Source organism: Cygnus atratus, chromosome 6 (assembly GCF_013377495.2).
Source record: "Cygnus atratus isolate AKBS03 ecotype Queensland, Australia chromosome 6, CAtr_DNAZoo_HiC_assembly, whole genome shotgun sequence".
Lineage (NCBI taxonomy): Eukaryota > Metazoa > Chordata > Aves > Anseriformes > Anatidae > Cygnus > Cygnus atratus.
In genome coordinates this window covers 8566388-8579821 of record NC_066367.1, presented here as the reverse complement: position 1 = coordinate 8579821, position 13434 = coordinate 8566388, and the positions used below count along the sequence as shown (strand labels likewise).

The 13434-nt window shown below is 42.7% G+C and overlaps 1 protein-coding gene across 4 annotated transcripts in view; it reads right to left on the bottom strand.

Moving 5' to 3' along the window:
* SPAG16 (sperm associated antigen 16) overlaps window positions 1-13434 on the bottom strand; it is a 382795-nt gene that overhangs the window by 40982 nt on the left and 328379 nt on the right. Inside the window, exons 16-17 of one of the 4 annotated variants that reach the window (XR_004777193.2) lie at window positions 10120-10243; window positions 9375-9443 (exon numbers count right to left, since the gene is read on the bottom strand). The exons of the other annotated variants lie outside the window; for them this stretch is intronic. The gene's annotated coding sequence lies outside the window, so the exon portion shown is untranslated. Of the gene's footprint in view, window positions 1-9374; window positions 9444-10119; window positions 10244-13434 lie in introns of those variants that run through there. 4 annotated transcript variants of the gene reach the window in all.

The window sequence follows — 13434 nt, the reverse complement described above, 5'->3', positions numbered from 1 at the left end:
TGCAGGCTCCGTGATACAGGAATTCCTATACAAAACGTGCTCAACTCTGGCATTTCACAGGCTGAAAAGATGCACTGAGGCATGGCCACTAGCGCAAAGGTCATACTGGAAGCGAAGATGCTTCGAGGAGAAGCAATGCAAGGGGTGCAGATACAGGAGAGCGTGTTCCCAATGGAAAATCACATTCGGACATGGCATGAGCACACTGAGCTTCACTCCCAGGTGAAGGACCTCGGTCTGGTTCTGCTTCACTGCCAGTGCCACTCCTCTAGCAGCCTATGCAATGTATACCCACACACATGGATATGTATAGGGTACTAAAATCCGAATGCTTTGCTCATACTGGGAGAAAAAATGGCACGGTCCTTCCAGCGAGCAGGGGCCGGCCAACACCATCAAGCTCTCTGTAGGGCAACAGGAGGCAGCTGGGCATGGAGAAGCGCAGGATGTAGAAACACGGCATGCAGTAAGAGCCTTCCATTCCCACATTTACCTTGTTAGAAAGTAAGAGGGCTGCAAAATATTGCAGTTAACTCTCCAGTGCCTCATGACACTTCACCTTTCTGAGTATCAGAATATTGTATATCAAATTCAAAATACTTCCCGGGATTCTGAACTCATTTGTTTTGCACTGACCATTACAATTCCCTGCAAAGGAATAGGCCTGAAATGAGCTGCTGCTCTCCTTGGGTTTGGGGACACAAATAACCTTACATACGGAGAAAATTCTCTGTAGAAAGCAGGGAAGTTCTACGTACCGGTGCACGGCCCGTAAACAATTTCACAGCATCACAACCCACTGATCGCAGAGAGCTCACTGATGATGCCTGTTACCTGTCCTGTTTCTAGCACGCCAGGCCTGAGGAAGATGCATCTGACCATAGGATGAACGGGGATGATCTGGTAACTTATACTGCAAGAGTAAGCATGAAGCCTTACATGAAAGAAAAACACACACGAAGGCAATTCAGTACAGTTGACCAATTATGAATAAATGCAACCTAAAAATCAAAAGGTTTCTAACCATTAAAAATGTGAAGTCTTCAAACAGCCTTTCAGTAGAATTAGTGGGGAGCAAAAACCCTGGCACATTTTTTTAAAAGTGCTTGAAATTTTATGTATGAGGAAGAAAAACATTTGTAGTTACTCCAATAGGAATGACACTACAATCTCTCTCTGTTTTAGGACACAAATTGAGCATGAAATAATGGACCACGGGAAAAATCAGCTGGCCTTAATAAGGTTATGAGCATATGATCCTCTTCCACAAGCTGGCTGAAACCAGTGGTTTTCCAGTAATTTCAGTGGAATTTGAAACGTATCGCATACATGTATCCTCAGCATTTCCTTAAGTATGTTTAGTTAGTTTTCAATGACTGCAAATTACTAGCCATACTAGTACTCACTTTGCCATCCAACCTTTTTAAAGGTCAGTAAGTTAATGGATCTAACATTTAAACATATTTTACTCTTTGTACATTCCTATTAGCTTCCACAGAGCAGCAACGGGAAAGATTGCTGAAAAGATCCCTCATGTGGTTAATTTATCTGCAGAAAGACTTAGAAAAACACACAATATAAAAAGTGTTTCATCTTGGGAGGGAGAGGGAATGGACGTTGTATGTACAGAAGATGGAAAGGCAAATAGAAAGGGAAAGACTTGAAATAGTAATGTTTTGGCAATAAATGCCAGCCTACCAGAATTTGAAGGCAATGAAAAGAAAAAGCAGATTAAAAAAAAGGGTGCAAATAACATTATTTTGAATTGTTAAAGATATTGTTTTCTCTTTGGAGTAACAGTTTTATCATGCACATTAAAATGTATGATTTGCTTCATTAATCACACTCATTTCCCTTCCAGAGGTACGGATATGATCACACCTCATTTCACAGGACCAGTATGAAAAGGATGAGCTTTTATTTTTTTTCATTTGAGTGTTCAGTCTGATTACGGTGAAAATCATTTCCACCCTGAAAAGTTTAAATGCTTTGTATCTGAATGTGCAGGCTGCAATTGCCAGCAGCATCTTTTGCCTACCTCTAGTTTCAATTCCAAATTCCCTTTCCTGACTCAGAAGAAGAGAGACCAGTGATTTATTTCTAAACAGACTACCAAGAAAAAAAGATCTGGTTTTAGATTTTTGGACTCAGAGAGCAAAGCCAGCTGCAGCATAAGTTAAAAGGGAAAGAAGACCAGAAAAAGCTATGCAGGTACACGGGTACTCTTTTGGAGTGATGTGGCACTCACTTAAAACAACACCCATTAATAAAGGGATTAATGAGGGCTGAAAAGAAACATGCTGGAGAGAGAGAATGGTACCAAACATTTTTGGGTAGAAATATATGCTGAAACTACTTACTGTATCATTAAAGGAAAGGAATGATGTGTCATTTTAACAAAGAAACTCAGAAAGGCAAAGTTCAGCAATGCCATAGTTTAAATGCTTCCCAGTAAGATGCGTCACGTGAAATTCATTTAACATGAAGCAAGTTCTCCTGAATTCATGGGCAGAATTTGGCTTTGTGCAGCTAACGAGGAGAAAAGGCAAGCGAGATCACATTGAATAACCATCAATAGAAGAGTGGGAAAATGTTCAGAGACAAAATATGTCTGTGGAGGGTGGCCTGGAAAAGGAAGATTCTCTATCCACCAACAGGATGTCTAGATGAAGAGCAGGCATGTCTTCACAGTATTTGTTCAGATGAAACGTTAGTCAACCAAGCCAGAACAGCTTTTACGAAGGGAAACTAGTCCATAGGTATCTATCACTGAAAGTATTGCCTTGGTAGGAAATTACAGAAGATTCAATAAAAATATGCTCTTGGGCAGTTTCCTGGAAACTGAAGAAAACAAGAAAAATATTTCATGAAAATTGGAAAAATCGTATGAAAGTAATAGAGGTCAGATTCGCAGATGGTAAAAACCAGCAGGGGCTCTTTGTCTTCCCATTGAGGCCGTGCTTGTTTGATGCAGCTGCCCTACGAGAGCAGTGGCCTGCATTTTTTCCCCCCATTCATCATTTCTACTCTGCCCTTCAGTCCCTGGGAATGCCTTGTTTCATTCCACTACAAAAAGGAGCAGAAGAGGAAGGGAGTAGAAGCTACCTGTCCTGTTTAATAACAGGTTTTCCTGTTATTCCCTTCCCATCAGCCACGTGAACTCGACTGGGCTTTCTTTGGATTTTACTTTTTCCACAAATTGCATCCTGGTAAGCAAAATCCTCTCCTCTCCCCGTGGAAAATGGTTGGTAAGAGCACATGCCAGAGCAGCAGCTGGGCCATAATTCCCTCCTCAGCAAAGGAATTAATGTGACTTACAGCAGCTCTGAGTCAGGCCCTGTATCTGCACAGAGCAGTACTTTTATACTGAATAAAGGTTTCTCAGGATACTCAAAAAAAAAAAAAAGTGAACCAGAACGTCAACAGTTATACAACAGTAGATGGGTTTTAGAGTTACACAAATGTCATCTCTTCAGAAAGGAAAATGGCACAGAAAAACAAGGCCCAGCTTCTCGGTGCAAGAAAATTAACATCTGAGAGTTAACTGACCTCAGCTGAGGTTCTGGTTTTATCTGTTTAGATGTCTTTTCCCCCTTGACAGATCAAGTCTGCATGTACCTGATTTCTTCAGTATGAGCTGCAGCATCCCTTGGCTTGGATGTCCTTAACCTGCACAGAAGAGGCTACGACATGTTTGCCGCTTGTTCTTACAAGTTAGCTGAACTCCCTGGTTAACTGGTGAACTCTAAAGCTCCTAAATCAACAGGAACTGTTCATAATAACAACTGCTTTTAATGAGTGTGCATCTTAGTAAACTCCAGCTACACTTAATATTCATTTTATTTTACTGAATGTCTCTTCTTCCCTCTGATAATTTGTGTGCGTGTCTACTCCAGTAAAAGCTCTAGGTATTATATGTTTATTTGTATGCTAATTTAAATTGCTGCTTAAACAAAAAGGACAGGATTGGAATGATCATAAATGTGAACAGAGTCTACTCAGATATCTTCATCCTCTCTGCAACAATGGGATGTGTGCACTTAAAGTGTTTTCCTCATTAAACACAAAGTGTTGGAGCAATATAAAATGCTGCCAACATGCTTCTAATGCATCGCTGCTTTGGAATAAAGCATCTCCTTCCATTTGAGCTCAACTGGCTAGGCTGCATGTGAATAATTAAAAAAGTACCAGCAAAACAAAGTTACCTACGTTTGCGGGTAAGAATATCCTGCAATTTAGTAGACCAAGGGTAAAGAGAAACATCACCGTCCAAACCCAGCAAAACACTAAGGTAGTAAGTGGATCACAACAATGACACACCATAGCTGGTGTTACCACCCTGTTTGGGATAGTTCCCACCTGCATCTACGTGTGTGTAGCAGCACAAACTGTTAGCATCTTTACAAAGCATCAGCTCAGCTCCACACCTTTTGTGACTTTTCATCCGTTCTGCCAATACGTGATCCCATCAGCCTGGAGTAAAGCAAGCTCCCCGCATTAGAGTGCTTCTCTGTGCAATTGGTGTTACACAATACAGCAAGATGAAAGGCAGAAACCCAGCCTTGGTTCTTCATCTCTCTCTCTCAAAAGCTGGTATATCTTCTCTACCTTTCCCTGGAACTAAATTTGAAGCTCTTAAAATAGCTAAGTAAAGTCTCCCATGTAGCAAGGGGAAAAGTCCTGAATTTTTATGCAACATGAACAGTACCCAGTGACCCGGAGGTAGAGCAAAACACCTATGACTTTTAATGTAAGAATCTGAAGAGCATTTCAGACTTCTTTTTGGTGAAAAGAATGCTGTTTATTATCTAGGAATGGCCACATTATTTGAGTTCTTATGGCCAGCATATAGGAAAAGCAGTGCAAGGCATGCAGAAACCAGCAGCTCAGTTCTCTGACCAGAGGATTTCTGCCAGAAATACCTGCTTGTGTCGATCCATCAGGTGCACAAACATGAGCATCCCTGCACCCAGAGCACTGTGACAGATCACACTCAGCTCCAGCCAGCACTTTTCACAGGTTTCTCTTTACCGAGAAACACATTGGGCCAAGAGAGTGAGTCTCTGCTAGGAAAGAAATGAAGCTATAAACTCATAATTATAATACGGAAAAATAATCAATATTCTCTGTAGCAGGCAGTCACACTAAATGCAGATGATATGCACTATATGATCCCATTTACTGACTGTGAACTGCTGGAAGGCACGGTGGATTCACTCCTCTGAACGGTCAGACATGGATTATTGTTATTGCTGCTTATTTTATGGCACACAACTAGTGAGCTAAGCACTTCAGAGGAGTGGAAAGATATAGTCCCCTTATCCCAGTAGCCGTGTTAATTCATGGGCTGAAACCCAGCGCTTAGGAGCTCTCCTTGCTCTTCTGCCCGTTGACTGAGTCCAGCTCTCATGATTTCTAAGGCACTCAGAAACCAGAGAAGTGAAGGGGGATATGAAGTATAATTCAGGTTGTTACAGCATGAAGGCACTGGGCGATTAGTGCTTCAATTGACGTACAAAGTACTGCATGCACTTCCCTAACAACCTGAGATATGTTTATTTAAAAAACAAACAAACAAAAAAAAAAAAAAAACCACAACAACGACTTAAAGAAGCAGAGGTGCACAATAACTTCCTGTGGCACTTCAGCCCAACAACATCTGTACATTTAGGGTTTCCTCGAGGAAAGACCACGCTGATAGAAGACTAAGCTAACTTCTCTTCTGTCCTGGGTATCTGTGAATGCTTAACCCCAGCATCTGCTCCTGCATGCACAGCCCCAGCTCCAGAGCTGCACGTGGCACCGGGCTCGCCTGCACAGCCTCTCCCCAAAGCACGGGTTGTTGGCGCTGCTGGAGCACCGACACAACTCCTCTAGGTACTCGTATTTCCAGATTTATTGCACGGCACACACATACCTGCAAGGTAGCGATGTGGGAATAGCTTTCAGAGTCACAAAGCGGAGAGTATTACCCTTAAATGAAGTCTTTTTTATATTTGTTCTGCACACACACACTTTGTAATGCCAAGGGGGAGCTTAGGAGGGAATCTTCAACTGCTCTGCCATAAATGAGAAATGATCCTGACCCAGGGAGGTCTGCTCGGTGTCAGTGATGGGGCAACTGTCCAACTAAGCCCAGACCAAAGCAAAACATGACATGTACGTTCAGTGCATGTCAGTGAAATGAAGAAAATGTGACACTTCTGATGTGGTTTTGATACTGCAGTCAGCTTGTACCATGCCATGATTTACCTGTGACCGAGCAGAAAGAAGGCTGGCTCGACCAGCACACGTCCTCTATAACAACACAGGAGCTTATCAGCTGCTCGCACAAACATCTTTGTTCCTCCTTCCTCGCAGCCCAGTACACGTGGTGCAGACTTCCTCAATTACCTTGTTAACCATCACACTGCCTTCTTCCTATTCTCCTAGACCGACCCATTTCAAATGAGTACAGGAAAACAATTAAGAACCATGCTGAAAGTCTCAGCAAAAGAAATTACGTACTTGCATGATGGTTTTTCCATAAAGACAGAAGTTAAACAGCTGTTTTTCTGAACAAGTAGCAGCAACACGAGATTTAATTTACTTGGAACCCAGAGCTACCTGCAATACCCACAAAATAGAGACACACCACCAGAGAAATCATTTAAGGCATCCTGAAGAAGCATAAAACATAACACACTAACAACAATATCCTGAACATATGGCTTTCTTGAGTTTCATTCCCGTGAACAGGTTATAGATGGCTTTTTAAAATTAAAAGCAATAACAGAGCTTCTCAATAAATCACAATAGAGAAGTCGCTGGTAAACACATTATGGCAAAGATCTATCTCGATTCCAGCAAAATAACTTCTTCCAGCAATTCTTGCAGTGAGCTTCTCTTACGGATATATACATTACCTCTTGCTATACTATATCCCAGTGGTATACATTAGCTTGTGCTCCTTCCACTCCCATACTTTGTATGCCACTTGTATATGCTTATATAAAACCCCGGGGCTTATGGAAGTTCTTGGGAGAAAAGCCATGTCTGTATGGATGAAGACCAGGCAGCACAAGGCTGTGCCAATCCTGAATCCAGCCTGGAGGCATTGCTGCAATGTAAACCCGTAGGGTTGTTCCTGTAGGAGGGACGCAGCAATTCACACCGCTCCGCCGCCCCCTGGAAGATGTTTGCAGCTCATCCACCAGGCAGTGGCTGCTGCTTGGCTCCAGCCACTGCTGGATATGAGTCAGCCACAGCCGGGCTGGAAATTGATTCAGCTCCCTCTTTCAGGATCCTCTCCGGGTATTCCTCTCAGTCAACAGGAAACCAGGATTTGAATTTCTTAAACTGTGCAAGTCTGCCTGAAAAGCTGCTTGACAGTGGACCTAAGAAGAAAAATGTCTTTTCCACCGTGCAGTGACACGCTTCTCCTTACATTAATCACTTCCTGGTCTTAATAACACCAACGTGAGAGCATCCATACGCAGCCATAAAGAACAGTATTGCAGTGTCAGGATGCCTGACAACTGGCCCAGCTCCGGCACTAATGCTGCTCGGGTGATGGAAAGCATGTCCAGTGGCGATAGCTGAAAGGTTCAATATATCGTATTTCCACAAATTTTGCAGACTTCGTGAAAAGCCCACTGTCCAGAGCAATTTCACTGTTAGATCTTACAGCTTCGTCTGCTCCCTCCCTTCCAGGAACTGAAATTTTCAGAAGTTGTCATATGTGTTTCAATGTTTAGCAGAGAATAAACTAACCTGAATGCTTCTTTTACTGTTTTAATTAAGCTTAAGCTTTCATCTACTTAGGTTTTCTTTAAAAATGCATAAAACTATGAATTAAATATATGCATCATTACTCATCAAATTGTTTATCTCTGTACTAATTTTATGTATATACACACATTAAATATTCATGTGCTCCTTCTCCCTTTTACAGCACAGTAACTTCTGGTTCCTTATTCCCCCACACTGGTGTTTCTATTTGCATTGTATAAGTTGAAGATCATTTCGGTAAAAGCATCCTTAGGGGCTTCTGCATAAAAATTCCAAATTAAGTGGTGGTTTTTTTCCTATACTAGTAGTGGAGAGCTGTCCATATGCTTACGTTAAGCCTGACAGATCTTCGATTACCCCTTAGCTTGTAGTTATGCAGCCATAATGCAGTTTAGATACATTCCATAGCTGTTAATAGCTCAATGCACTGAGACCTTGAAGAATAACAACCAAGGTTATTTAGTAATGTAACGCAATAAAATAGACTTCACCGTGTATGCAAAAGTAGTAAGTGCTTTGCTGATTTTAAGGCATATGTTTCTTTAAAGTCCTCAGAACATAAATGATTTAACTGCTCCGCACACGCACAGACACAAAAATCACAAGCCAAATTTACTGCAAACTTTGCAAGCTGCAATAAATAGGTAAAGACATAAATTGCTGGCAATTAGGAATTTACTGAAGAGGGTAGTTAGGGGAATTACGCTGATTCAGAGAGATGAAATGCAAATATATTGTGCTTACACGTACGGGGCCACTGCACCTGTGCCCTAGCTAAAGCACTAAATCAGCAAGCCCAGTTCAACACGCAGACCCTGAAGGTGTAGATCACAACGCAGCAGTGAAATCCTACAGATACGGTGTTTCCACGGACTTTAATGGGAGCTGTGCTTGCTCAGCACATCTGAAGACCACCTGAACAGCCGTCCACTGTATTTACAGACCAAAAATGCACCAGCAAGCACGGATTGCCACCAACGCTGCTTCCAGTTACAGACCTGATCCCTTTTTAAGCCACTTTCTGGAGGTTACGACTGAGTGAGGCAATTCAGGGATGGGCACGGATCAACATGTCCCCACTGCCCGAGCGTTAGAAAACATGTCCTGACTTCTTTGCCAACATATTCATCTGTCAACAAATCATTAGGGAGTAGTCTAAGCTGTGGGAAAGGGTTGGGGGCTTGGTGAGAGAAATCTCCTGGGAGTGCTCAGCACGGTGATGCCAATCCTGTAGGGGCAGCAGCTGAAACAGAAGGGCGATGCCTTACTTACAGACCTGAAGACCTGAATATATACAGGTGGGAAGGGGCATACTCGAGCCTCCCCAGAGCACAACACAGAGCAGCCAGGTGGGGAGCAGTGAAGCCCAACTGAACAGAGTAGCTCATCTGTCCCAGCGCCTCTGCGGGCAGGACAGCCCCCTCCCTTCCAGTCCCTTCAGCAATCCTGGCCCCAAATCCCCAAACCGCTACATGGGTGGCAGACAAACCTCCTTGGAAAAGTTGATCTTAAGTAAACTCTATGCCATGAAAAGTCTTTTTATTCCCATTCCACGTACACGGTTTGATGACCCAGGATTGGACTCAGTGCACAGTTGGTGTTCATGATCCCTAGAGTCTCAGCACTGGTGCAAGGCAAGGTCTTCTGCTCGCAGATCAAGTGGAGAATGGCATCTGGTGGAGGCACATGTTGGACAGAGTAATGACTATTGTTCGGATTCAGTCTATAGCTAAAATAAGCTGTAACACAAGCCAGGCACGAGGGAAATCCATTCAATAAGCAGCCTGAACAAATCTATGTTCAATTAATGTAGCTTTTCAAACACTGTGACAGTGTTTGTGCTCTAAGAAGATGGTTAAGACATTGCTGCCACCAATCATTACGGCAGTTCTTCCTCTCGGGAAGCAGTGTCAGTCCAGGAAGGGAGCACAATTAGCAGTAACGAGAGTATGTGGGGGAGTGCAGGATGAAAGGCAAGACTGAAATTACTGCTGAGGCATTCCTTAGGAGGAAAGGAATTCATGAAGAGAGGATGAGGACATGGAAGCGAAAGACAGAAAAAAAAAAGGAAAGAGGAAAACTTGAGAGACAAAAACATGCAGAGAGGGGAAAAGGATGGGGAGAAAATCTGCAGGAAAATCAAACAGAAAAAAGAGCTAGAAGAAGAAAAAAACACAGCACTGTGATCCAGGGTATTAATGTTGTCTGATTTTGGACAGATTTGTATCTGCTGCTTCCTCACCCTGCCCTCCTTGCCACATTTGCCCGCTTCACCCAGCCCCGAGATGCAGGGGGGCATTTCTGGACAGCCAGTTTCTGCCAGACAGAATATATTGAATATATACGTACTGAATTCTGCTAGTTATTCCTCCATACAGCACTCACGCTCTTTGTCCTCTCGCCAGTCACTTGTTTTCCTGAAACCTTGGGGACTGTGCTATCTCCTGCCGTGCTGCCCCTCCTTCCGGGTTAGCTGCAATTAGCAAACAGGTTATTAAAGGAGGATTGACAAACTCACGGAGGCCCTGACAGATGGACCAATTATATAAGCCTTATTTCCTCAGGCATCCAGGCTGAAAAGAGGACAAACCATGAGGAACAGGAATCATGCTGAGAGTAAAGGGAAAGTGCGTGGGTAGGTGGCTGAAAGGGAGGGCAAGGGAACGGAAGACAAAAGGGGTTGCTACAAGGGAGCTGAAAGGAAAGGGGATGAGCAGCGGAAGGTGGTGATGTTCCTGGATGGGATCTGGAGCTGCGTGTCAGCAAAGGCAGCAGATTTTGAAAGGAGAATCACCTGGAGCTGCAAGGATGCTCTGTAATGACAGCAGTGCCTGGGAGAAAGAGGCTGGTGGGAACGATCCATGATGTCAGGAAGGGAGAGAAAAAGTTAGGGGATGAGGGGAAGGACAGGGAAGCTGTGAACAACTGCTGAAGTCTTCAAGTGGCGAAGAAAAAATGAAGAATAGAAGAGATTTCATTTACACAAAGTGAGATTCACCAAATTCAATGTTGCTATGGTGATTTACACCACCTGAGGACCCAGGTTCAACTGTTTAAGGTGATGCACATAATTATTCTTTTTATTTTCCCAAATAAGTACTCGCAGCCCTGCTAATACATAATGTGTTTCATAATTCAGAATTGTGCCACAGTTTGACAGATGATTGATGTACTCTCATTACCAGAGCTAGCAGCAGTCTTAACTGGAAATGTGCAATTAAGAAATATGTTATGAAACAAATGGCCTTTACAGCTTAAACGGTACCTGAAGAAAATGTATTTTAATAGATAAACACAAAAGAGAAAAGAAGCAAAATTCGGTCTTTAGAAGATTGGTTTCATTAGAGAAGTTGAGGAAGGACAATGACAAAGGATGGCGCTTCAAAGGTGACAAGAGAGAGCGGCGTTATCCTGTGATGACAGCAGGGAGCCAGGAATCCAGTTCACAGTCACCACGAACTTCTCAGGCAACTTTCTGTGAGTTATTTAAGCCCCCATGCTTCCGCTTCTCAACTTGAGTAACTGCTGGAACTAAACTTACCCTCAGGATGTATTTCGAGACTTGGGTAATAATTCCTAAGTGCTGTGAAAAGTGCTACATCATGTAAGTGAGGAATGTCATTATTAAAATTGCGCTTCAGAAATCATCGCTTAGCGAGGATTTGTTCTAGAGCTAAAGCTGCACCAAAACCAGCATCAGCCTGCAAACGGCAGCGCGAGAGGAGAGGCACCGCACGCACAGGGAGAGCTTCAGGAAGAAGCTAACAGAGGACATACACCACTGGGAGGGGGATTTATTAAGGAACAGCGAGGAGTGTATGTAAGCTTTGGCAGAATCATTAATTATGAGAGGAGCTGGCCTCTCTCCATCCTACTTTGCACAAAGAGTTAATAGGCTAAGGCCATTGGAAAAGGTGCTAAACTTTATTATTATTATTATTATTATTATTATATATATTTTAAGAGAACACCCTATTTCTGTAACCCCTTTCTTAAATTTTAAGGAAGCCTCTTGTGATTGGGAAGCTTTACAGAAGTTATTTGTTATCTCTCTCGTCTCGCACGTGGGACGAACGTTTGCACTAGCTGATATTGCCACGTGAACACGTAGATGACTGACTGTGTAATGCAACAGGGTTACCTGATGCTATGACTGCCTGCTCATGTGAAAAGCTTGTTAGCTGTCTACTTGTCTGGCAAAGCTTAACCAGCTTTGTCTCCGAATTCAGGCAGAAAAATTATCACCCTTCTAAAAAAATTCAGCAGAAGAGGCAATAGTCATAAGAGGCAATAGATATGTAATTATCCTCTTTCAAGATTTCATTCAAAACGCTGTATTTTGAAGCATTTAAGCAATGTTATACAAAGGTAAGCCTTTGAACTTATTTCAACCTGAAATTTCAACTTCCTTCGAACCCACATAAGGCAAAAAGATTATTTTGGAAAACAATAATAAAAGAAAGATTTAAAATCCTTCCTCTGGTCTGTGAGTTTCATGCAACAAGAACAAATGCAAATAAGACTATGTTGTATTTGTAGTGCAGAAATTATGTATGCATGAACTGAAAAGCTTACTGAGACACATGACAATGCTGAGCCAACTGAAGGGGAAAAGCTAATTTTGATTCCAGACGTACTTGAAAAATAGAAGGTTTTCCACCTTCTATGAAACGGCAAGGAAAAAGGTGTTATAAAAGGTCTTCAAATTGAATGTTGAATTTGTTCATTCAGCAGTTTTTCTGCAATACAGTATGTGCCTAACCTTTAGAGCTGGGATGCCTCCCGAGGGAGATGCGTCTCTCCAGCTGAGAACCAATGGCTTAAACCACATACTCCTGCAGACTGAAAACGGTTATATCCTTGATTTACCTGTTCCAGGATGGCACCTCACACAGCTTTTTGGAGCAACTGACAAATACTTGCCATGTGCTCATAAATTTTATTTAGGTTTGCTCCAATTGCCCACAATGGAAGTACACAAACTGCTTCATTTATCCGTGACACAACAAACACAAAGCCAGGATTCGAAGCCAGTTTTGTGGTGATCTGCAAACTACTTACTTGTCTGCAGCATACATAAAGGTGCTGAACTTGCTGCCAGTGTTGGGGTGCCCTGCTCCCCCTGAAGAGCAGATCTGTGTCTCAGGAGAAACACAAACTAAAGAGGAGACAGAGAAGGGACCTGCAAACTAAGTGACTGGAATTAGATGGCAGTTCTGCTTTGCATGCTTCCTTTCTGTCTTAAATAAAGCAGCAGTCATAACTGATTACTGATCCCAGCTTGTTTTTTTGTGGTGTTACCCCTTACAAAGTCATGAGAAAGTCCAAGCACTTCTGTAGGGAAAAAAAATAACCCAGATCCTTGATCTGCTTGTGTCGAGCCAAGGTTTAGTCTGAAGAAACAGAAGTGATACTTCTGGCCATCTGGGGGGAATGCTGTTAGATAAAAAATGTCAATGATCAACAACCCAGAATAGCTCCTCTCACCTCCACCCAGGTGCCTCCCCTGCTCCCCATTAGCCTTTTTATGCAACTGCTGGGACATCAGCACTGGATGGGGCTCTTAATTGTTGCTCTAATATTTAGTAATAATAACCAGAATATGAATAACAAAGGGGCATAAATATTTGGCAGCTTTGCACAAATCTCTCCCACAGTCCTAGC